This window comes from Malurus melanocephalus, unplaced genomic scaffold, assembly GCF_030028575.1.
Source record: "Malurus melanocephalus ecotype Western Australia unplaced genomic scaffold, MMel_1.1 scaffold_24, whole genome shotgun sequence".
NCBI lineage: Eukaryota > Metazoa > Chordata > Aves > Passeriformes > Maluridae > Malurus > Malurus melanocephalus.
The window spans coordinates 4043051-4069209 of NW_026623256.1; the positions used below are offsets into that span (position 1 = coordinate 4043051).

General features: G+C 37.2%; 1 protein-coding gene across 2 annotated transcripts in view; it reads right to left on the bottom strand.

The window, feature by feature from the left end:
* The window catches only part of FHIT (fragile histidine triad diadenosine triphosphatase), a 504007-nt gene extending 483764 nt beyond the window's left edge, over positions 1 to 20243 (bottom strand). Inside the window, exon 1 of one of the 2 annotated variants that reach the window (XM_057390370.1) lies at positions 20180 to 20243. The gene's annotated coding sequence lies outside the window, so the exon portion shown is untranslated. The remainder of the gene's footprint in view (positions 1 to 20179) is intronic. The other variant, XM_057390369.1, reaches the window with a different exon arrangement.
* Between the last annotated feature and the right edge of the window lie 5916 nt (positions 20244 to 26159).

Below are 26159 nucleotides of genomic sequence, written 5' to 3' on the forward strand. Positions count from 1 at the left end.
GCGATTTCAGAAGCACTTGATCAAAAATACTTTTTTTTTAAAATTGATTCGCCTTAACCTTTTGATAGTTTTCCTAACTGACTTTGTTAATAGGGTGTCTAAAATCTGCAATGACATGTACTATCCCTGTTTCTAGTCCTAGCAAAATTTTCTTGCTGGGTTGATGCTGAATTTCAGTAGYTTTTCCTTCAGAAGTGTTTTCAATTAAACAATAAATACATGCCAGTTTGGAATCTGCKTTTGCTCTCTAGACAACTGAATGGCATCAAACTTTAGTTTTGTCTTTACCCTGAGGCTACATGAAATTGAGGGGTTTGAATGTGTCAGGTTTTCMTGTTTAAGTATTCAAAGCTCTTTGCTAAATCTTCCTGGTGACTTSAGTTCTCTGCAACTGCTTTTGAGTACTTTAAAATAAGTAATTCCCTAAAACTATATTTCAGTCTTACTGCTCTCACACAAAAGTGTGGGTTCCCTTTTTAATAGTTAAAAGTGTATAGCTATTTTCACTGGGYAAAGCCTTGGATATGTAGGTTTCATTAGTGGACAATTTTAAGGTATATTAAAAAAATAAAATACTTCCACTTTCTTCAAGTACCTTCTTAAATGCAAACCCTACCTGTTTAATATATGCAGTATGCTGTGTGGAGACAATGCTGTTTGCAGTGTCAAAAAACACACACTCACCGAGACCARGCTTTAAAAAAAGTTGGACCAAAAGCTTTAATTGAATGATTAAAGTTTAATCTTTTACCAACTATGATTAAGTAGCGTCCCTATAAYTGTAATCTGAACATCTTTTTGCCATTTTTGCCCAGCAGCTACAGCTTCAAGAGACGCAGTATAGAGAGAATTCTGTTACACATTATACTTTAACCAAGAACATCAAGCAGAACATCAAGCATAATGCATTTTTCATGTTCAGCCCAGTGAACAAGCCTTTTTCCCAAGACTGAGAAGTTAGCCTTTAACAACAGCAACCCAAGGCAAAAGGATTATGAGAAATACATCGGCATTTCCAACGGGCTTTAAAGCAATCTAATTAGGTAGCCACACGCTATGTTTTGTGAGCAACCTAATAACTGGATTGTCATCAGAAAGAAAATTAAAAACGCTTGCTAGCAGTGAAATACTACATTTTCCTCTGCCATCTGCATCCTATAAAATTCTGTCAATATCTCATTGGGCTGACAGACTGTCTACCAAATAGCTTAAGAAATACCTGCCCTATTTCAGGCTTAGAACAAYGAGAGGCATTTAAAAACCACCCTCCAAAAGAAAAGGATTCAACACCTGCTCGATGCAGAATTTCAACTTTACAGTGAAGTAAAATTTTGTATAACATTTATGATGAAATAAAACAGACTCATTGATACAACACAAGACATTAGTCCTCCTCACTTAAAACTTGAGGAACAAATTATTGCAAAAATTGTTTGTAGATTTGCTAAATTGATTACAGACAGCAGTTTACAACACCACTAAACCACCTTCAGGAAGGAGAACTTGAAACATTACCCACAATTACCCCCTATGAATGTTAATTGCTTTATTTCGAACCTTACCCGCTACTACTTCCCTTTTACTTCCTTTCTCAACCATTCTTCTTACTGACATCCTCMAAACAAAACCACTGCAAACAGACAAACGTTCAATTAATGTAATGATTTAACTTAYTGTACTGTGCTACAGTATCTTTTTTCCTTCTCCCAGCTTTCAAAGAACACTGTTTACAGTGTAAAAACCTACTTTTCCCTCGAGCACTCTATTTTAGAAGTGTTTTCTTCTGGTCCAAGTTATTTAAAACTATGTACTTGTTATCAATTCAGAGCAAAGCTCCCATTGATGCCATTTCTAATACTGCTATAGACTAGTTGTCCTATAAAGCCCAAATGCAGCATTGCCTTGTTTCATCTACTAAATGATGGTTAGTGTTTGAACAATTTATCCTTAAACCACGAGCTTCAGAGAAATAGCTGCTTAAGAGTAAAAAAAAWAAAGTATTTTTTTTAGGAAACCTATTTAAATACAGTACAGTATTCTAATTCAACACAGAAAAAAAGTTCCTTTATTGTATCAATTCTGAGAAAGTATATGAGAAACAACAGAAAATACAGGGTTGATATTCACTGAAAATATGAAAAATCATCCTTSATTATCAGCATCACATCCAGTCCTTACTTTATTCCCCAGGTCTTAGTAAAAGAATAAAAATATTTTTCTCCCCTTCCCAGAAAAATAGATTAGGTAGGCATGACATTTTTCCACTTCACCGTTGTATGCGGTAATAAGCTTTCCTTTTGTAGCATTTATGAATTCAAACAGTGCTGGGGTTAAGCTGGAGCAAAGCAATTTGGCATGCTTGCATCTGCTTTTATCAGGGAAAGGAAAAGCAATCCATGAGGTCTGGACTGACCTTAAAGCACAAGTATTTATTTGGAGATTCTAAGGGCTTACCAATTGTGTTTGGTAAGAGGGAACTTAAATTCAATCACACTCACACCCAATGTCACCTTAACTCAAGCAATCGCCTTTCAGTTCTTCCGCTGGGCCAATAATGTAATTGGTATTCTGGTAYTACAAATATTCTGTCTTTAAAAAGGACGCATTAACCACACAATCCCATTCTGCCACGCCGCTTTCTATAGGACATACCAGGTTTCTCAAGTCAGCTACTTCCAAATTCAGATTATTTTAACGAATTAACTTTATGCTGTTCAATGCAATTGTATTTTCAAAGCGTAYCTATACCACCCTTTGATGCCTCTGATATGCAACTGTCCAAAAAAAAAAATTTAAATCGATCATCTTGTAAGTAAACAACTACTAGAGAAAGTTGTCTTAAAAATCTCAGGTGTATGAAGGAGCTGGTTTGGAGAACAGGTAATTTCTCAATCTGCTGAAATACAAATGCATTCAGGGARCAAACTTCTTCCCCTAGGAACTGGACACTCCTGTTTTGTTTCAAGGTAAGATTGCTCTGGTTCTTTTGTGAAATCTGAGCAACTTTCAGTGTTTCTAACTCCCAGATCCACAATAAATTACAMGACATGCATTAGAAACAATTAGCGGGGAAACATTTATTGCCTCTCAATGACAAAGATACTTGATCAAATTTAGATCCACTGCAGTGCAAGCAGTAAAACAGTGTGAATACATAGTGTGCTGCTTTGCAAATGGACTGCTTTTCCTGAACAATTCCATCTTTCCACCTAATAAATGGTACTGTTATTGCCACATAGTGATGTGCCAGTGATTAAGGTTTTATTATTCTTTTTTCCTACTTTATTCACTCCTACTCCATTCTTTAACTACGGGGAAATCTGAGACTATTTTAAAACTTGCGGTACATAGAATTAATTTTCAATTRCATGATAAGCATGTCCCACATTTCATACACTCTACGTATACCAGCATCCTATATTCAAATACAGAATATGCAGATGTGACACTTAGGGACACGGTTTAGTGGCAGTGCTTGGCTAATGGTTGGACTCAATGATCTTAAAGGTCTTTCCAACCTAAATGATTTTAAATATACAGTTMATATAAGGAAAATGACCACCATCCTCACACAAGAAAGAGAACTGTTAAATTCTAAACTCCTCTGCTGAGAACTCGAACAAATGGAGCACAGAACTGCAGAAGGAAAAGCATTCCATTCCTTTCTTCTCCAAGTTCCCTTCAGTCCTCCTGTTTTCTCTGTCTGGAGCCAGACTAATCTCAGCTCAAACACAAACATGCCCAGAAAATCAGGAATTCAAGCCACATGTTCTCAGAAAAAGATAAATTGATTCAGTTCACCAGGGCTACTCAGGGCTCAAGAAGCAAAGCAATCAGGCTCTCAACGAGACACAGAGATCACCACGTGCAATTCCATTACAGCCAAGGACAAGGTTCTACACTCGAGATGCTTCACTGCCATTTTCTGTTCACCCAGCCTGCGTGCTCAACATCCCACTAACATCCGAGGGACAGACCTAAACTGCCTATTCAATCCAAAGAAAAGCTGCACGATTCTCTTAATTTGACATCAAACCCAGATCAGTAGCTGATGCTAAGGGGCAAATCATAGCAGCTTGAGTTTAACACGGAGCTAAAGGGATGAGACAGCAGCTTCAGGACGGAGCTGGCTCGTATTCACCAGTTCACAACAAAGGTGTGGTGAGCCTCTATCTCCATGGACTAAAGCATCTAAGAAATGTGCTTATACTAGGACAGAATTAATCACCACCTCCTCCCCAGAGATTTCTCCTCGTGCCAGGATCTCTCCAAGGAAAAGCAAGCCTGACAATTAATGCRGGTAACAGCATCTGATAGCAACTGTGCAGATGTGCCACCTAAAGGACGCAGGCACTGCGAGGAATAACACTGACATTTTCACTCTGCTCCCAAATAAAGAACAGGAGAGAGAACTGGGTGTGTGCATCTGTGAGTATGAAATGGAAGCCAAATCTATCTAAATTAAAGATAATTATAAGGAGGTTATTTGGTTCAAGGTCACCTATAGCAGGCAACACCACAGTTACATGATAGCTTCAGAAAAAAAGTAAATTAGACAGGTACTAACAGCTGTAAACCTACAGAGTGCTGCTGCCACATACGWAACTCCACTTTCTAGCTTCTCTTAAATGTTTCYCTTTGAAAATAGTTTTATTCATTAGAAATATTTGCTTGCTCCGATCTCTTTTTCTTATATATTCTTCTACCTATTAACAGGTCAACTGCYTATATATATATTAAAAAATAATGTACCATATCATAAAATGCAAACATGATCAGGAAAAAAAAGCATACTCACACCACAGTATGGCATACATTTGCTGCTTCTGGGCTATACAAATCTGTCGTTTAATCAGTCTTTAAACAGTTAATCACAGTGATTTACAATTTATAGCAACACAAATTCATATCAATTTAAATTTCACTGAATAATGTGAATATCTTGAACTTCAACATCTTTCATTTATGTTGCAGGCTGCTTTAATTATCACAGTTCAAATTTCTGAAAGTGACAACAGAAAAATCTGAAAATAAAAATATAAAGTTGTTGAAAYAAATGTAAGATTATTATATAGATGAATCTCAGCAAAATAGCGTATTGATGAAAACGGGTCTCTCAGGCTGCCTGATGTATTATCCAACCTCTTTTTAGCAAAAAAATCACCCTACTTTATTTTAACCATTAATCAAAGAACAATTAAGTTACACATTTATGACCAAGTACAAAATGCTGAACTATCTTCAAAGACTAAAGTTATTGTGATATTTTACATACAGACAACTATTATGCTCTGCTACCTAAATTTTAGGTATTTATCCACTTAATACACAGTGAAAAATCCACAGTTATGCGGTCTTATGTATCTTAATTTCCTGCTTTCCATGGAAATGCTTGATGCGTACTACTACATAAGCAAGCCTCATGCAAATTTAGAAAAACCATTAAAAAGTCACTTTCAATTTTCTTGTTTTTCTCACCTGGCATTATTAATCTAGGGAGCAGACGCAGGACCAGTGCATTTATTTTTAAATACACTGGCATTAATCTTTGCAAACATATCCACACCAGCACAACTTAACCACTGTGAACAAAGCAGAAGTCAGCACTTATTCTCTAAGATTTGGAGACCCTCAGCACATCAACTTTCTTTACATTTTCCCTCTATCACTCAGCACTTYTGTTTGATAGGGAAGCCAGGTGGCTAAAGAAGTTGTCCTGTCAGCTTTATTTTTAATCTCTGCACTCAGATCTGTGAGTGTAACACAAAGGGTGTAAGGCAAAGCTTGTYTCTGCAATGCAAGAAATACACGTACCTTTAGAGAAACATCTTTCTGTAATTCGGGGCTACAAAGGGATAATAAATACACACATCAGTGTTTCGTCTTCACACTAATAATCATGTTGACTTTGTTCAGCTACTACTGTACGAAAAATGTCTGTACTAATAGATGYTGCTTTCCTCTACTGCTTTAATGACACCTTTGTTTGGTCACCAACATTGAACTCACCCAGCAGTCCTGTACGTGGAGAGGGGAGCCAAGGCTAAAGCAATTTTGTCTGGCCACTATTTCCTCTGAAGTTGAGGGGGACTGCTCTGCACGTCAGCGAGACAACTCAACATAGACAAAAGATCAATTTGTACAAACACAAATTTAACCTGGAAAATGATTAACAAACAAGTAGAACTCACTGCCAAAGGAAGTGGATGCTCATCCCTTTCCGTCTCTTCAAATGAAGACAATCTTTYCAGCAGATCCACTTTAGCCAACCACTTCACCTGCCTCCATCGAGGGAAATGAGTGACATTTACATTCCCCACACCAGAGATCAAACAAAACACTGCAGTGATCTCTTCTGATGTCTACTATACAGATCAGAACCTATGAACCTCTATCACCCTCATAACCATAGGTACAATTTTTATATAACTTTAGCATAATAAGAAAAACCTTTGGCAAAACCAACATTTTTTGAGTCTTTCCTTTAGTTTTCCTGGAAAAATTAATGAAGAATCACCTCTTGTCTGGAGCTCACTACTGCTCCCCAAAAAACTTCCACTTCTACCCTCGTTCCCTCTTCTAATTTCAGAATTGCACCAAAATTATAAGGGTTCTTCAAGTGATTTAGACTAGCAAGGTCTGGCTACATAAGGAGTAAGATACTCATTCCAACAAAAAYAGGGCAAACCAAGAAACAAAGCAGCACATCTTTTAGCTAGGAACTTCAGAGTTAGGGAATAGGACCACAGATTTCAGGTGCTTTTGTCTTCACTACCACTGAAAAWATTTAGAGAGATTTTAAGTGTGCTTGTATACATTATATATGCATGTTTTTATCAGTATGTATTTGGGTTATTCCCTCAGAAATCCCTCTTTCTTGTCCACAGAAAATCTGATTCAGGTTTCAGAGTTTTTAYTGAGAAAAGGAAAACAATATACAAAATATATTTCAGCCTTTATATGTTACGAGTTTCGTGACAGAAGCAGGAGCTTTCTGCTGTTTAAAATGTTCCTGTTCACTTACATTTTACTTCTGAACTTGTTTTGGATATTCTTCATCTGTGACATTGCCATTGATTTATTCTGGTCAGAAATCATAGGATTTATTTCTATTGAGCAAACCAGTGGGCTTTCTGAATGAATTATCATCAACTTCTTTTCTTCTTCTTTTATTTTTTTTTTTTTTAAAGGAGGCCAACAAACTGCACTCTGGGAAGTTCATTACCTTTCCAGTCTTCAAGACACCAGAAGTCTGGCTCTGTGTCATGTTCTCAATGATTATATAGTGCTGTCTATAATGACTAGCTGAACAGAATTCAGCAAAACATCTCTATTTAATTTTTCAAACCTAGAACATTATGTCCCATTTCATTTTTATGAGACATTTCYAACTTTTTCCAAGCAGGTCCTGGGTACGAAGGTGATGTTTTCCTTTGTTTTGTTTTTTTTTCTCTGTATTTCTCTAAGCCAGAATTCATCAGATGAAATGGCATCAGCCSTTGTTGAGCTTTACAAGAGTCATATTGATTGGTATCTCCCAAAGGCACATTGTCATCATTTTACCACTGATGGGGTTATGGGCAGACACACACTTTGACATTCCCCTTAGATGTGATAAATGCAATCCTCATTTTCTCAGATCTTGTGCAATTCACCACATATCCATCGATCACCACAGAAAGACCCTTTGTACTCCACTGAAGCTGTGAAGCCCAAAGATATAAATATCTTCCTAATTCATGCATATGCCATATATTCCATAGTCCTATTTTTCATTACATTGTGGTGGTTCAGCTCATCATTTCCATGRTGAAAATATCAACTGATGTATTCCTTTTGAATAATGTTGTACAGCATCACTTTGAATGAAACATTATTAACAAGTTTCTCCCCCACTATCATCTATCTCATTCTGAAATACCAGAGGGCATTCCTGACATGTGCCACATGTGAATCATTTTGCTTGTGGACTGCCACAATCATTATTATTATAACAAACAGAAACTAGTTGGTGGTTGTGACTGGCTGAAGATTTACTTAGAAACTTTAGCAAAAGCATTTTTAAAACTAGACCTATCATAAGAGGCTAGAAAAAATTCTGTCTATGCTTAACATGGGAAAAACCACTAATTAGTGTTTGCTAAGCATTATGGTTTGTGCATCGTTTGCCAATATTCTGAAAACATGTAAAAATTGGTCATTGCAAGAATAAAGCAGCCAAGTCAGCCACACATGAACTTCAAAGAACAACCTGCACAAACTCAGTGCCCTAACACTGCTCCCATCACAGAACTTCAAAGAGTGTAGAGATTATGGCAAGATTTGGCCTAGGGTACAAAATTCTAGGTGCACTATTTTGGGAAAATATACTAAAAACTCCATAACGGYTTGACTATTTGAAGTGCTAAGCAAATGCTCGTGATGAAAACAGAGGTGCCTGTCACTGYCCCACTGAATTATAAAACTGTTCTTAGTTTTGGTCTTAAATATAGTACTRAAAGCTTTTCATCTTTATTTCAGATAAGGTAATTGCAATCCTTCTTTGGAAATTAACTTTCCATCTAGTTCCTAGGCATGCTTTTTTTAATTATTAYTTTTTAACCACAAGCCTTTTAATTATTAAATGCAGCTTACATTTGCATCTCTGGAAACAGTTTTTTTACACTCTCTTCTTCTACCATGTCTTTTCAGTCTCGTGCTGGGGGTGTGAGCAGGTTGCTGACTATGCTGATAGGCAGGGAGCAGGGAGAAGTCCTCGCTCCACATTTCATTCAGATAATAGAAACCTGCAAGCTGCTCAGTGTGACAGATGAGCTCTGTGAGCTAAAGCAACTTGTTCCGCCTGTCAGGCTGCAAGAGCCTACAGCAGCAAGATACAATTGTGATGACACCACCATCGCAAAACTGGGTCAAACATACGGTCACTTTAAAACAGAGTGTCACCCGTTCTTTCTACTTGAGGAATTTGATTCAGTGACACTAAAAGCTGTTAGATACCATTAGCTTTATATCCAGGTTCAAAACGAAACTGTTTTCTCTGACAGTATTTGAAGGATCCTCTTGCGGGCCCTACTTTGCCATTAAAGTTCGTGGGAATCACAAACTGTCAAATAATGTCACTATTGCCCAGAGTGAGCAGGTGCTTTATGAGCACAATGCTTTCTGKGTTGCACCAGAGGAGCTGGGCCTTTGGAGCAGTATCACCATTATGGCCTTTGTRGATTAAATGCATTAAAATCCTCACTGAATTTTAAAGAAGATTATACAGATATAAAATTATTTTTTAACAACAGATATACCCCATGCTATATTACAAGCATGTATTGCTCAAAGATTAAATAACTGTGGTACACAGGTCACACCACATGCTGGCTCTAGGTAAGATTTGGAAAAGCAGATACTGAGACGGAGATAGTTCTGGTTATACCATGACATTTCATGATCAAAATCTTTCAAGTAATAAATGACATGTAAACCTATCTTTTTAACAGAATTACACTATGTATATGTTTCAGCACAAGTAACTTTAGTCCAAAAGTACTAGAAATGTAGAAGGAAATAGTAAAGACCTCACACATCCAAAAGTAATTTCCTTCTCAAAATTTACGAATTTGTGTTGACAGCCTGAGTCAAATTCATATCATGGATTCAGGCCAAGCACAAATTCCCAGCCTATTAGATTCCACAGTTGAATTTAGGTATTTTAATACAGCATATTCAAGATAGTTCATATATTTCAGGGTTTGATGCATGTATTTTACTGGTTGCTGTTACATACTTGCCTTTCTTGTTCAATACAAAAACTTTCAGGAAACAATATTTTCAAGAAGAACATCTCATGGAGCCATTCTGTTAAGATGATTMATATTTTTGTGCAGTTAAAAACTTATATAATTCTTTAAAATAATTGTTGTTTACTTGCTTTGATTTCTAAATGTCTTTGATCTCATTCATTAATATTCATTAAACTTCTGATGTTGGACTAATGAGAATCTTACACATTTATGAGGAGCTATTTAAACAATGTTATCCATTTTTTTTCTGACTTATGTTTTTCATCAACAGTGACAATACTTAATTCTTTGTATTCTCCAGTTTTTTCTTCAGACTTGCTGAAGACATGGYACACATTCTCCAAAATAAAGGGGAATTCAACAAATGCGAACTAATTCAGCCAGTTTTTTGCACATATCACTAAGCAGATAACAAAGAAACACATAATAAATATGGATAGAATGAACAATGCTCAAAGGAAGAATCCAGCCACAACTTTTCAGCCTCAGGAGTTTACAGGCACAAAAGCAGCACTGCTATTGCCAGAAGACAAGAGCAGCCACTGGTATTTCCCATCTCAGCTGCACACTGAACATGCAGGAAAAGCGAGGCACTTGTGTGCTTTGTATTTCAGAAAACATCAGSGGTGCTCAGATGGAGTTCCACTGTTTGCAGTCCACATCCACTGGAAGCTGAAAGGAAGAGTGTCTCAGAATTCTTCCCAGAGTCACCTGCCTTTCACACAGGCATAAATGAGAAACACCCAAGGGAATCGACGTTTTGTTATAAAACACTTTCTAAGCTCCACTTCAATTATCCTAAAGTTTCCAAATTTTATTTTTTAAAAAATTCTCTTAAATCATACTGTCAAGGCCTAACAGTTCATTTGCAGCACTGGGAAGGATACATCTCACAACAGGTATAAAACACAAAAGTTAATTAATGGACTGAGATTCAAACAGCAAAACTGATGAAAAGCTGACAGAGAAATCTTTCTCATTGGAAACACTTAGGTAAAGAGAAATGACAGTGCTTGCTACCAACAATAATGAATCAGTGGAGGGAAGCTTACAAATTATACTAATTAGTAAGAAGCAGACAAGAAAAATAAGAGCCTCAAAGCAGRAGCAGCATCTTGGCAAAATGCCTACGAGCAAAGGCACCCAGTCCAGGCCTCACCATCTTCTGTGTCTTTCAAAGTAGCACCAGCAGTCTAAGGTTTGCAATGTGAAATTAAAGCCAACCAGCCTAGGCAAACACCTGATTTACTAAAGCAATTTTTTAAACTAAAAAGGAACCTGTGTGACCGATGGTGTGACCGATCTATTGTTACTCATGGCAAGCTTGGTTACACCCACACTGACTGAAGCAACTGCAGGTTCAATACACTGAACGAATCATTGGCAAGGCAGACGAGTGCGCTGCTTACAGCGACATCCATTACTTACTACTGAAARCACCATAACTGAGTACATGAGATTTATATTCTTCTAACACATARAAAGGGACTCAGAACAATTTTCTTAACCTTTCACATAACTGCAAAATCTGTCCATCCTTCCAGTAAAATGTGCACTAAAACGCAGGGTTTTGTTAAGTTTTAGTAYTATGTTCATTCAATCAGCGTGTTCTGCCTCATTCAGATTTCACCACCTAAAGTCAGAAAAGGTCAGAATGCTTTGGACAGAAAAATCTGATTTTGTTAAACAGCTCAAGACTTTCCAAGTAAATGTAAATTCTGAAAAAGATACTCATTTTTAGTGGAAAATCATTATTATTGTTTTGAAAATTCCTTCATTCCGACAAGTATCATTAAAAGTATTTTTTKGTGTCAAACAACCACAAATATTTCAACCATTCTAAAGACAGAACTGGAACACAAGGGGACTTATATAACAGCCTTTTTAGGACAAAAATTAGGCTCTTTCAATGCAGTTTCTTTTGTATTTAATAGAAGCTCACTTCCTTACTAATTGTCACTGGTTCTGTGACTGAAAACTGCAATTAGTTATGCTTCACAGCACACACATGAATCCTTTTGTGGTTACATTATTCAACCTGAACATTAATAAGCCGGACTGTTATAAATTCTGCAGGAACTGCATCACCACGCCTATTTGATTAAACTATTTATGGCAAGAGACAGTTAAATGCTATATATCCTTTAAATACATTATTCTAGCTGGGAAAATCATCTACCAGACGAACTTAAAGAAGCCAAGAAACCAAAACCCAAATAAGACTACTGTTTAATTTGCACAAACAGTACATAGTTTTTAAGATCAGGTAAAATATGAAAAAAATAAAATGCATTACTTATACTGCCTCATTTTCAAATAGACCTCATAGTTATAAACAAGTTTTACTAGAAGAATAAAACCAACAGTAAAACAAAACCAACAACAATTTTCATTAGTTCAAATGAAACTAACCAGGCTACCAGCAGTAAAAACCCAACTTCTTTTAAATTCCAAAATGAATTTCCTCTCCTGACCTTTATAGAGCTCAAGATGGATACATACACAGAATAAACAAAATAATTTGAAAGTAAATTCACTGAGTGCACCTGACCTTTGAAACAGCACAGATAATTTTAATCAGATTTGCACAATGTTAAGTCTGTCTCAGRTTCCTTGTAGTAACACAAAGATGACAAAACTACTTAAGGAAAACAAAGAAAATGTTTTACCAAAATAAAACCATCTTCAAATATTTTTTTAAAATAGCCCTAAGAGTCTCAGATTCAGAAAAGATTCCGCTGAAATTCTACTCCCTCAATATCCAGTTAAGCTGCACAATTCAGCTCTAGAGAAAAAAGTCCTTTCTGCCAGTTATGCACATATCTGTCTCAATTAAGTTGAGCAGCAACCTAAAAGAAAAAAAAAAACATTAATTTACATAAACACCTTAAAAATCAGRTTTTGTAGGTGTGATCTGTAGTTGCTTCCTTGATCACCTAACACGCAGTGGCTGCTTAAAGCTTTTCCGTTACATAGATTATCTTCGATTTTTCAGAGATAATGACTAAAAAATATCAAAATCTGCAGCATAACTAATTTGACAAGCAGTGCTGACTAGTAAAAAATTTTTAGTTACAAAGAGCAGCAATTCTCAGAAATATACACAAATAAGCCTTAGCTGAACTAGCTGACAGCACCTTCCTGTGTGGAAGGACAGATGTTACAACAGGAGTTACACAGCATTTACAGCCACCAAAGCTGACCGCTGCTTGTAACGCTTGAAAAAACAAGGAAAGAAACCTTACACTTTATAAAGCTCCAGAGCAGCTCACTGCAAGTAGTTCTATTACTTGTGCCTGATGAAATGAGAATAATTAGCATGGGGAGCGGAAAGCCCTGTTAAGGTTCACAATGTTCAACCTCCGTCAAATTAGACCTTCCACACCAACAGCAACAAGAAGGTTCTGCCCAAGCTGGAAAAGAGCATGAGAGTTAAATACAACTAAACAAAGACACTTTCAAAAAGCTGAAGTTGGTTTGGTACTTTTGAGAGAAAACAACAGTGAGCAGGACAGAAATCCTCATTAATTTAGTATTAGCCCAATTGAGGGATACAATAGGGCAACATAGCTATGTCAAATAATGCACTTTATCTAACAGCACCAGTCCAAATCACTCCTGGCCTAGTTGCTTTTAAAGCTTCATTTCTTAGTACYTACAGAGATGTTCAGTTTAATAAACCACTTAGAACAGCTGGAAAAGAAATGTGAAGTAAATACTGTTAACTACATGACTTCGTAGCATTCATGGCTCAAAAATTAATTTTCTATATTGGGTGTTTCCTTGTWGAGTGACCATCACTAGCCTTGTAGCTCTTGTAAGCAGCAAGGCGAGTCAAATGTGCTTCTAAAGAATTTGGTCACCTTATCAACACTCAGATCATCATCAGAAAACCTTGTACCATTTGACATGGCCTCTGAGACAACAGGCAAGAGAACAGAGTGCTGAAAATCAGSTTTGCTGAGAGCTAACACATGCTGAGGTGGGATCATGAACAAGACAGCTTTCCAGAACAGCATTCCTCCATTTGTGTGTCACTGATTCATTCTCTGAAACTGCTGTAGGCCAGCCAACCCTTTCAGGTTACAGCAACAATCACATTCCTCTTCTGTCACACTATTTTGGTGTTTTTCTCTCTCCTTTGCTCAAAGAGAATTTCACAGCTTGTCTTTTGCAAYAGCTATCTGATATCCTCATCTTTTCCTATTAAGGAGTTTAATTTATTCAGCTTATCAGGAAGGTTGAGAAGGGAGCTGATCACTGTGTATAGACACTTGCAGAGTCTGTCAGTGTGAAGCATTCTGACCTTGCAAGCAGAGTCACACAGGCCCTGGCACTTGGAAGTGAATCAYACTGGGTACAATGGGTGGTTTCGTACAATATTGGCAAATGTTATTGACAGCTGCATGATTCAGTCTCAACACACAACGCAAAACCAGTTACAATGCGAGTCTTATAATAACCACACATCATTTAAGAAATAATGTAGAATGATTTTATCTCTTCTAATGCTGCCTTCATATTCSTATTTTCAATATACAATGGATGCTTGCACACGTGATCAAAAATTAACACTACGCTAGAAAAATAAAGAGAAAACAGCTGCCAAATGAATTGGGATGTCAATATTTCCTTTTCAAATTTTAAAGCAATTTTCTACATCTTTAGGCAAACAAAAACCATTTGAAAAACTTGAGAAAGTAATTTTAATTTATTTGACYGAGAAAGTAATTTTAATTTATTTGACTACTCCTATCACAATACCTATGCCAAAATGGACTGTTTTGTCTAATCTTAAAGTACCTCAAATTGTATCTGAAGACCCTTTGCACGGTTGTTTGAACAGCCAACCACYTCTAAATCTTTCCAGATTTAAATCCTGCCCCCAATATCCTCTCACTATTTGTGATTTTTGTTACAAAGTTGCAGACAGGTAGCTATTCACCATGCCACAACTATTTACTACCCCACACTGAACACTGTCATTGCCATGGTCAGACTGCCAAGAATACTCTTCATATTCTCCCTTTTCCCAYTCAGTCCTTAGTAGGACAACTCATGATAAATACATTTATGGTAACTTCTTATATAAATAATACCAATATTTCACTAGAGTTATTATAGAAATAATAATAATTATAGTTTTTAACAGGCTAATGACCAGTCCTACACCATTCTGTAATGATAAYTGAACCAGTTTAAATCCAGCTTCTATAAAAAGAAGAGCAATGGAAGCTGAAGTCTAGGGTCATAAAATTTCCTGGAGAAATATTAGGTAGACCATTAGCTCCTCATTCAAGCTGTATTTGTCTGCATTTTGGTTTTTCAATAAATATGTGAACCTAACCACATGTTATACTAGACTACATATTTTCTTCAGCAAAATGTCTGCCTAATCAAAAAAATACTTAAGAGACTCATAAACTTTAGATTTAGGCAAGCCTCCTTCTGTCCTTGCCCCCGTCCTTCTAATATTGAATGTTTTAAAGACAAATTTCACCTGAAAAYTTCTCTGCAATGAACTAAATTTTGCTATTCTGAAATAGGATTCATCACAACCATATAATTGTTAAATATTTAATAACACAACATGCACTAAAAAGAGACTGAAAGCCTGAAATCATTAGGAGATTCCTAGCACAAGAAATAAAAAGGAGACACACATTTCTCTGCAAGCATAATTTCAAAGTCCTTTCACAGAGGGATCTAAAGACTGTCAGCTTGGTTGCTCTGCTACTGTATATTAAATAAGCAAGTAATGAAGCTAGTGGGTTTGATTCATGGAAATACCAGAAAGATCATGGATAAAGCATACAAAATTAATTTTTTTTTTGTATATGGGAGTATCAGGAAGGTAGTAAAAGTCAAATAAAGCATCAAAATGGGCAAAATAGTGACAATCGAAAACAACAAAACCAAGCACATTTTCATTTTAGTGACCATTCAGAATAATATTACTTCATTAATGCTATTTAAAAGCTATTTCAWAATCCAAAGTCCCTATGAAATACTTTACTTCCTACCAGTTTAGGAAATCATTATATTATTTTTACTAAAAGAACACTGATGTTCAGCCCTAATGCCAGCTAAATGCAAATTTGAGCCTCATGTGTTACCTACTGCTTTCTAGCAGACCTTCATTATCTCTTAGTTCTCAGTTAAGACTCGTGCACAGATCCAGCAAAACAGTTTAGAAGGTACTTAATTTTCAGTATTTGCATAATAACACTGAAAAGGATAAATAATATGCATACTTAGTGCCAAGCATCGGTACTATGCCAATTTAAAGCCTTATTCTTTAACATTTCAGGCATAATTTTGAAAACAAATTAAATGACATATATCAAGCATTCCAGCAAGTCAGTGTGCAATGACTTCTGAACAACAAAACACCTGCCAAGGCCAATACCTACCAGACACATCAGATTTTTAGTGACTTGAGATCTTGCTAAATCTCTGCAAACATTAATGMTAAAAAACATTTACATTCAGAAGAATTGATATAAATGTTTTTGATTATTCATGCAGTAAGCCAAAAGCATCATTTTGATAAAGTAACAGGCATCACTGCAGTGCCAATACCGTAAAATCTGTACTTTGGAGTATCTAGAAATGTGAAGCAGAYAATGCAGCTGTTGTTATGTGTTACAAGGCAGATCTGATGAGTTATACTGGGAATATTCAGTATTGCAGTGCAAATTGATGAGAGGAGAAGAATGTAGTCTGAATAAAATAAAAGGGTCTCTTTGCATCTCATAATTAGGACATTTTTCTTAGTATTGTCCAAAAGGTTAAAACCAGCTTTTTTCTCCCCAAGATGTCTTATAATTTTTCAAGTTTGCTACTAGAATAGCTACACCACTTCCAAAAGGAGTAGGCCTTTAAAAAATTTGAAAAATTCTACGCTGTTACCACAAAAATCTGCAGGGACCTATGCAAACACCTGCTCCCCTCTGCAGGCACCCTCAGCCCTCCCTCAGTGACACATCCCCCTCAGGGATTAATCTGAGGAACCTCCCCTTAGGGGTCTTTCAGAGCACGGGATTCCCCCTCACAATCTAAGCACTGGGGAAGGAGAGCTCTTCCAACATTTTCCAATCTGTTCCTTGCAGGAATATAATTAACAGACCATCTTGGAATTTAAGGGAGGGAGGAGGAATTAGTCTTAATTAAGGGCTTCTGCACAAACTGTTTCAACAGCTGAGTCACTGATCAGCTTTTGAGAGAACAAGTGAAATCAAACTGCACAGTCCCCAATAACACTGTATGGGCACAGAGGGTGACAGATTAGTCATAACCAGTACCAGATCCAGCCCTTTCCAGTRGAAATCACACTCAACTAATGCAAGTTTCATTTGTACCATTAAAGCTTTCTAAATGCTGACTGCGAAGCTGCTTTTCTCATACAACACAATTTAATCCTTAGTTTGCGTGCCCATTATTATGTGAAGAATTAATTCCTTCWCTACAAAAACACTCAAAAGTGAAAGGCGTCAAATTCTGACATTAAGTATTTACCATGGATACTCAGAATTATCCCTTAGGGATGATCATATTTCTTTCCCTGGTTCCCAAAGGAACCTAACAGGCATTTTTATCAGCAAATAAAACAAGCCAAGATTTGGTTAGGCCTTAAAAATAWATATATAAAAACCAAACAAGCAAAGAAAAAAATACAATTACATACACATTTGAACACTCCACTCAGAAAACATGAGTTATAAACTACAAGGATGCATAAGGAACACACTGCACCAAACACATCTAAGAAATTTTCATTTGATAAATTACTGGTGGAGTAGAGAAAGACAAGAAGAATGAACATAATTTATTAAGACTTTCTTTAAAGCGTCCATCTCCCCCTAGAGCTTATGGAAATAACAAAGCAACAAAACCATGTAGCCCTGTAAGAATAACTTAAATCTAAGTGAGAAAAAAAATCTATAGGAAGTCAAAAAAGGCATTTGAGACATTACTTTAATAAGGAGAAAATATGGATGATATTTCATCTTAAATGCACAAAATAAAACACTGTCTACACAGCACCAAAATATTTGAAAGTAATCAATTTGCATCTTGGAATCATTCTTGCATAAGAATTTGAGCTACAGAGGTCAACAATATTTTTCCTGGACACTCAATATATCAACATTTGGCCCTCTGTAGTAAACATGGCCAATTTGTCTGAAGCTGTTTATATACACTAGAGACATTCTATACACAAATCTTGATAAAAGTTGGAAAGTGACAATATTCTTAACCTTTGCAGAAACTGACAAAATTGTAAATACATTAAATAATATAAATACATGTAATTGACATAACTGAAGCTGCAGATACTGGAGAAGAAAGAATGACTGACATGTATAAAACYGAGTAATTCAATTTACTGCAAATTCACAAAAGGATTCATGTGACAGATGACAAAATGAATTTGAGAGGATTACACATTGTAACTATAAAAGGGCAAATCCTGTAAAGTAGGTAYATAGTTATAATATGCAAGACAAGTGGATAATCCCATGTTCAACACCATTATATGAGTTGACCCATTGTTTCCAACAGCATCTCTACATCCTCCAATTTTCCCAGCAAGTATTAACATGGTCACTAGCAAAGCCAATGGAAACTGCAAACACAGAGTTCAAATGCTGTAAAACTAAAATATTCGACTATTACTACAAGCTTTGTGTAACACACTCTTCTTATTGTGCTCTGGGACTGAGACGTAAACCGTAACAAAGAAAACAAAATTATATGAAGCTGAACAAAACCATCTGAAAAAAATGGATTCAAATGAAATAAATGTTTAATAAATAAGTGAATGAAAACAAGTAGACTCCMCAGCTTTCACATATTGTTGCCTTAATTCTTCTGCGCTTTCTCAATACTACAATRCCAATTAAATTAGCATTATTATATTTTGAAGAGATTGAATTAGAACTTGCATCAGAAGTGCTATACTTGGAAATGTAACAGCTCCCATTGACTSAAACTAGCAACATCTCTGCCCAAATGTCTCACAAGGGAGAAAAATAAACAAGCTGAAAGAAATAAACTAAAGGTTTAATAGTAAGTGGTGGAATTGACAAGCAAACTAAACTCAGCTTTTACCAGCACTCTGSCTAACACAGGAAAAAAGCAGCGCATGTGTGTGTGAATTTCTTTTCAGCACATAGAATGTAACTTTTAAAGATAGAATTAGTACTCTGTTGTCATTCAAAGATTTAAAACTACTCAGAATGTCTAAAAGTGCATTTGAAGGGAAATGTGAAAGCAGGTTATGAAATCAGGGGCCTGCTATTTATTGGAGATGGGACATCTTGTCCAGAGGAAAAAGGCAAAATATTTAATGCCATTTTTCCATTAGACATTTCAGTGATTCAATTTAAAATTAAGATCTTAGCACATGTTCTGGAATGTCTTACTTGAATCACCAACATCCAACATTTGAAAATCAAATACTTCTTAAAAACTGGTTACAGGCGACATTTTTTGGCAATTCTTCTTTTAACTGAGCTTTGTATTTTCCTCTTTTAAAGAGTGTTAAATCATTTAAGATTTTTAATTACCCACAAAAGTAATTTAAACCTAAGATGTTTTTTTTTTGTCTCAAAAGCCACTTTCAGCAGAAAACATTGAGCKCACATTTCAGGTTCCAGTCTAGAACCAAGAACAAGACGACTACTTTGGGGAGGGGATAGTGAGTGGGTTTTTTTTTGTTTTTGTTCATCTTGATTTCATTAATTTCTTGAATGACTTACTAGGAAYCTGCAATACGAAACTATTCCTTGGACACATGGTATCCTTAGAACAACACAGCTACCTTTGCTCCGTGTATGGTATTACTACCCAGCCTACCCATGTTCAGCTAAAATCATTTACAAACTGGTATAAAAGCACTTGATCCATCACTTGGACAAAGCACGTAAAGCATCAAAAGTGATTTTAAGCGTTACTGCCTTGCACAGAAATTTGAATTTAAGCGACTGCTCGGAGTCTCAGTGATCCAAGCATGGGGTGGTTGTCGCAATGACTGCCTTGGGTTTTGCTGGGGMGTGGGAATTAATGGATCCGCTCTAACACCGTATTTCTGCCGTTCACCGAGGGGCCACAGCAGCGCTCACGAGGGGCAAATAAAACACTTTTAATCAGGGCGAAACGTCCCCACGAGGGTGCTTGAATATCGGGCGGGCAGGGACAGGAGGATCGAGCGGCGCTGAGGGGGCGGCGGGCGCTGAGTCCGCCCCGCCTGAGGGAGCGGGGGCAGCGCTGCCCTGRGCGCTCTCCCTCAGCGCCCGCCGCCCGCTCCTGCCGCCGGAACGACCCGCAACGGGGACAGGGAGAGGAAAGGAGGGGGAAATTAACACAAAATGGAGACTTACAGTGCGCTGTGACACGCGTGCGCGGCCCCGCCCGTGGTGGCGCAGGGCCGGGGGGCGGTGCCGCCGCTGTGGCAGGGCCGGTGGCTGAGGCGCTGTGGAACCGGGCGGGCTGGGGATGGTGTTCCTGTTTGTGGGGAGCGGSAGGATCGTGAGGGGAGCGGGTCCTTGGCCGCGCTGTTCGCCCCTCAGGTGCCACCTCTCGGGATAAGGGACACCTGCCCAGGGCCAGCCGTGCCCGAGGTGAGCCCGCAGGGAAAAGTCTGACAAATTGTGTGGACGCTTCCCTTGTCATTACGGGTAGGTCACGCTATTACAAGTAGGCAAATATTGTCACAGTGTGCTGCTGCCCCGGGTAGGTAGTTTAGACCGCACACTGGAGACAAAAAGTTGCAATGCTACTGTCCATTCTACTTTTATGTTGCCTTAAATTTTATTTCTGTGTAGTAACTGTGAGACTATCGCCCTGTGTCTCAGTGCAGGCAGTGATGTCCCTGTCGAATTCAATGGCACAGACACAATGTTGGAGCTCCTTCCCTTCAGTACTGAAATATTGCAGGGTCCTCTGTGGCAGCTGCTCCTTCCCGAGCTGCACATCCAGCACCATCTTCTGCCATTTAAGTATTTAAGTTCTTCCACCCTTTTCCTAAAGGGAAAAAACACAGCTTGTGCCTTGCTTTTCGTTCAGTTGAACTGAGGTTTTTGGTTTTTTTTGTGAAGACAAGGTCTTACAGCAGAAAGCCAGTTTCTAGTGGACCTTTGGTTTGTAGAGTTCATTTTCAGTTTGGTGCCCAAGAAAGCTCTCTTACATAGTTACTTTTAAGTATATTCACTGTAAGGGAACAAAGTTGCTTAACATTACTCTTATTCCAGCACTTAGGGCMATCAGAGACACTGGGCTCAAGCCCAAACCTTGAACTTTATTTTATGTACTAAAGAACATTAGAGTGAAAGACWGGTTTGATGTATTTGCTGGAGCCAGTACCACTAAGAATTAATGCCAGGYGCTGTTACTGCCCCAAATAACGACTAACACTCCAGTTATCATAGTTTATCCTGCACGGTCATATTGAAAACCTTGTCACCAACCCATGAATGTGGTATCAAGTGTCATTATGACTTCATGCCAACAGAATTCCAAGATTGCCTTTTGATGCCACTGATGTGTGTAATGCTTCAGTATCTGTACTTCCATACAGCTAAGTCCCTTGTCTAATCTCAAAAATCACTCCATGCTGAAGTGACAGCATCAATTCASCCCGCTGTTACACATTTTGTCAGGCCTTTGTGACACTGCACAGCAAMAGGTCCCTGGAGACATTTGTCTGCAAAGCTACTCCAGGTATGTCCCTTTAATGGTCTGTACACCTGTCTTTAGGGTTATGCAATTGAGAATCCAGTAGTGGCTGCTTCCCCTAGATGCACTTGATCMTGAGAAACATCCTAACCACTCATTTTGTTTACAGAAGCAAGCATARTGGGAACAATTCCCTTATCTGGTACAAATGAAGTATTTTGCCATCACAGGGTCACTTTCTTTTTAATGATCATACTTTTCCCTTCCTGATACGCTCTACCATCATTAATTGTTAATGAGACCATATCATTAGTAAAAGCAAAAACCATCAGCCTTGTAAATGAACAGTTTCACTGCCATTTGCAGATGGAATTCCAAATCAAGGATACTCTGTGAGATGATGTGCCCATCACACYCTGATTAAAATACACTCGTGTATCCTTTTATGTGCGTTGTTCCTTGTTTACTCATATTTTAAAATAGTCTTCAAAAGCATTTCGTCTTTTAACATCAGCAAGYAAAGATAAAAATTTAAGACAGTTTACTTGTCCCAGGCACACGCTCATGATAATGTGAAAATCAACACTGTACTGAAGTATACGCTGAAAAAGCAGACACTTCAGTAAAGAAGCACATCAGAAAATCTGCTTAAATATGTCAGAAAGTTTTAAAACCAACGAAAAAACCCGACCAACAAACAGCCCTGAATGTTATTCAACAGTGTTGAAAACAAACTGCAAATTCTAATCTCTTTGAATAGCTCTAGACATAATTCTCCACTTCTAACTGCAACCTCTRTCTGTTACCAAAGATTATGTATTACATAAATACTTGCAACTGCTAAAATACGTGAGAGACACATCAAGAGGTGGGCTACTGCTACATCAGAAGCCTTGGCTTACCAAAAAAACAGCTTTAATATTCTATTATTAACAGAGAAATATAATACGTAAGCAGAAGTGAAGTGTGTTTCTAGATAATCTGCTTCTAACATTCAGCTGAGCATGAAATCTCTTGAAGAAAAGCCTRGTAGAGATCCCAGGAAAACATTCCTTTAGCTCACTGATGCTTGTTTTTTCAATGGGACAGTTCACTTTGTTCTTTTATACTGAACTACTTTATACTTATGCAGAAAACATTTTTCCTCCCTCTAATCCTAAGAGGAGCACAAGCCCTTAATATCTTGACTTCGCCAATTTCACAGTTTCAGTAAGTCAAGTCCTTATAAAAAGGTGTTTTACCTGCAAAGTGATACATGAGAATCTGTCTTCCTCTGTGATGCATGAGAATTGTATTTATTTTTCAGTGAGTTCTATAGTTTYCAATATGAAACTATCCTAAATGAGAGTAAAGTACAAGCCTTAGAGCTCTGATGTTATAGGTATTTTCAAACAACCTTTCTTCTGTCTTTTGCCTTACTATTTGTTGTGTATCCAAGAAGTAGGAGCATAGTAGTTCTGAAGTAAAGCTTGTACAAGTAAATTAAAGTCTTGCAGTTTTGTCATATAAAAAGGTGCTTCTTCTCATGCTCTCCTTTTGCTGGGTTGTGCAATTTAAAGTGTGTGTTTATTTCTTCTTTTTGTGTGAAATGATATCATTCACCATCCACAAGCTGCTTTGAGACCTTAGTGTGTAGCCCATCAGAAAAGCAGCAAAGCATCATARGCATCTTCTAAGAAATTTTCACTCTTTTCTTTAGTGTTCAATTCTAGAGCTATGCTTTGTTGGTTAGATTTAGATGGGATGCAGAGATTACGCTGTGTTGTATTAGCACTGTTCTAAGGGGGCTGGGCCTTAGGTGTTCATAAACAGTTTCACTTTCACAGAAACTTCTTCATTGCTATGATGCAGGTTTGCTCTCATTAAGTATTTTCTTCAAGCCACAATGCATTTTTCAGTGGTCGACTCACCAGCTACTTCTTTAAGACYAACTGGCTTTTCCTCCTAACTTGCTTTTAGTAATTTCTCTTTCCTCAAAACTGGGTGTAGTACTCTTTTTTTTGGCAGAGTAACAATGATACTGCATCTAATCAAAACAGCCCCTTCTGTGCAGCCAGTTATTAATTCCTCTCTGGTAGCTTGTCACCACCAGATGTCTGCTGCGTTTATACCCCATGCATTTCCCATGACTGCACCCACAAGGCATCCACAAATGACTCTGAATTTTCAGTAAGAGCACCACATCCTTTTTTTGAACCTTCCTCTTCGCTACCTCAACAGCTGCAGCTGACCACAGAAGTGCAGCCTCTCTTTGCATTAGGTGTAGTATCTCTCTCTGGAGTGAAGAACTTTACAAACAGCACAAGAGTGTGAGATTGCTTTTACTTTCAGAATAAGTTTCATCACTCTGGGTTTCAGAAAACGACTTTTGCACGGAAAGTAATCAGAAATATTCTACATCCAAAACAGAAGAACATTTCCGGGTTTATAACAAAAAGTAAAGAACAAAATGTTCTGGTTTCCCACAAGAAGCACTCACAGTGAAGCCTACCTCTGCTAATAATGAATCACATCTGAAGGAGGACTCAAAGCTCTAGCTAAGCTAGAGTGGAGGCACATTTCCCTCCAGAAATCCACGCTCACTGAACGTGCTCACCAGTAGGTGCAATTAGCCGTGTCCAATTTACATTTGGAGCACAAGGCACCAGCTTTCACAGCATGCTTAAAACAGCAAACRCGGCAAGCTGGGGTTTGTGAACACAATGCATGGTTTCTCAGTTCAATGGGAAACTTTACAAAACGTATGTGCAAGGTATAATTACAGCACGCCACAAATAAAATTTCAGAAGGGTAATTGAAACAACACTCATATCTTGGAAAAAGAAGTTGGTTAATTGATGTAGGTTCAGACATGTGTCATTGCACAMAATACAATTAATAAAATATAAACACCAATTTTCAAATCAACACAGCTTGATCATTTGAATTCAAATTTTAAGAACAGCAAAAAAACTRAAAAACACCACAAGTCTTTCTTTCATCTGTTTCGTTTTTCATTTTCTCTGTGGCCATTGAGACTAGCAGGAAACCAGCCAGTTTAGGCAGAAAACTTTGCAGCGTAGCAGGGCGTTTCATTTGTCATCACATGCAATAGCAGCTGTCTCCATCAAGAACGAAGTTAATCAGTACAGACTAAATAAATTAGGTAATTCTTTAGATTGTTAACATCGTACTTTTGAATGAACAAAGACCAATCTTTGTCTCTTGATGCTGGAAAACTTMTCTTTCAAAYAAATCAATTTTGTGGTTTGAAACTAAGGAGCAGTTAAATTCCTTAAAGTATTTTTTACCCAAATATTTTTGGTAACTGAAGATACTCMGTTTACACAAGGGACCCAAAGTGTTAAAACTGTAAGAGTAAAAGGAAGAAAAGCAAACAGGTTTATACACAAAGACTTCAGTATTTACCCTACTGTATTTATGATCACCGGTCATTACTTATTTCTAAAAACAACAGTAAAGTTTTTTACTTCGTTTCAGGTTTTATTTTAATACTTTCTGTAAAGCTTGAAGAAAAAGATGGTATATGGTGCTTGTTTAACTAAAAGAGCAACAAAAACGTTAAGCAAGACCATTTTAGTGTAAAAAGAACTGGATCCTTATCATAAAAAAAAAAAAGGCAAAGAAGCTTTCATGTACAACAGAAAACTCATTTAACCTTCAAAATCTGCAAGGCAATTTTGTGAGGAACCAGAGCAAGTAAAACACATAATACAGTAATTAAATATAAAAGAGAAGGTTGAGCATCACATATGTTATCTGCAGAAGTTGTTAAACAATAGATGGGAATGTTAATGCAAAGAATATTCATATTGTGATACTATCAAGGGCATACATCAAAGTGAAGTACATTTTTTGTGAAATCAAGGGAAAATTGCTTTTGGTTTGACATGGCATGTCAAAAGAAATTATAAAATGTTTTCAAGATGTACTGAGTATATTACTTATAAAGTATTGTGCTTTCTAGGGAGGAAGAAACAGAAAGCAGAAAAGCTACAGGACACACACAGCTCTTAACACAGCATAGGTAAGCACAGTAACAATCTTTGGTCTTTGGCAAACGTCTTAGTCTTACAGACAATCTCTGGGTGAGAAATATGATTCATGTGGATTTACAGAACTTACATAAAATTCAAATTTTTTTATTTGACGGGGGTTTCCTTCTGAGAAGCTTGAAATTATCTTTTCCTTGTGAAGACTTCATCAGTTAAGTTGATTTAGAGCTGTGTTTTACAGAGAAAAAATGGTCTCCTTTTCTCTCATAAGCATCGCACTGGATATAACAAAACCAGACACAGGTTTGCTCAAATGTATTTAAAATTGGTTGATGGACTAATGTTGAAGGACTTGGAGTAGCTTTGGAGTAATTTTTCTAAAATTTCTGTATGTCAGTGACACAATGTCATTTAAGGACCTTTTTTCCTAAATCACATAAAACCGATTTAAATCAGTTATTGTTTTTAATCGAATTCTGCTGACCCAACTTAGAGCTTGTCCTTTGAATCCATAGATTACCCGAAGGAAATTTACCTTGAGAACAGTATGATAAAGTATTGACAAAAACATAACTTACCCTTTGACAATTCTGGTGCTTGTGAAAAACGTYCAGTGGTTGAAACAGCTGTGCCAGCAGCAACTTCAGTGCAGTTACAATCTTGACTAGACCACAGAAAACTGAGAATGCTG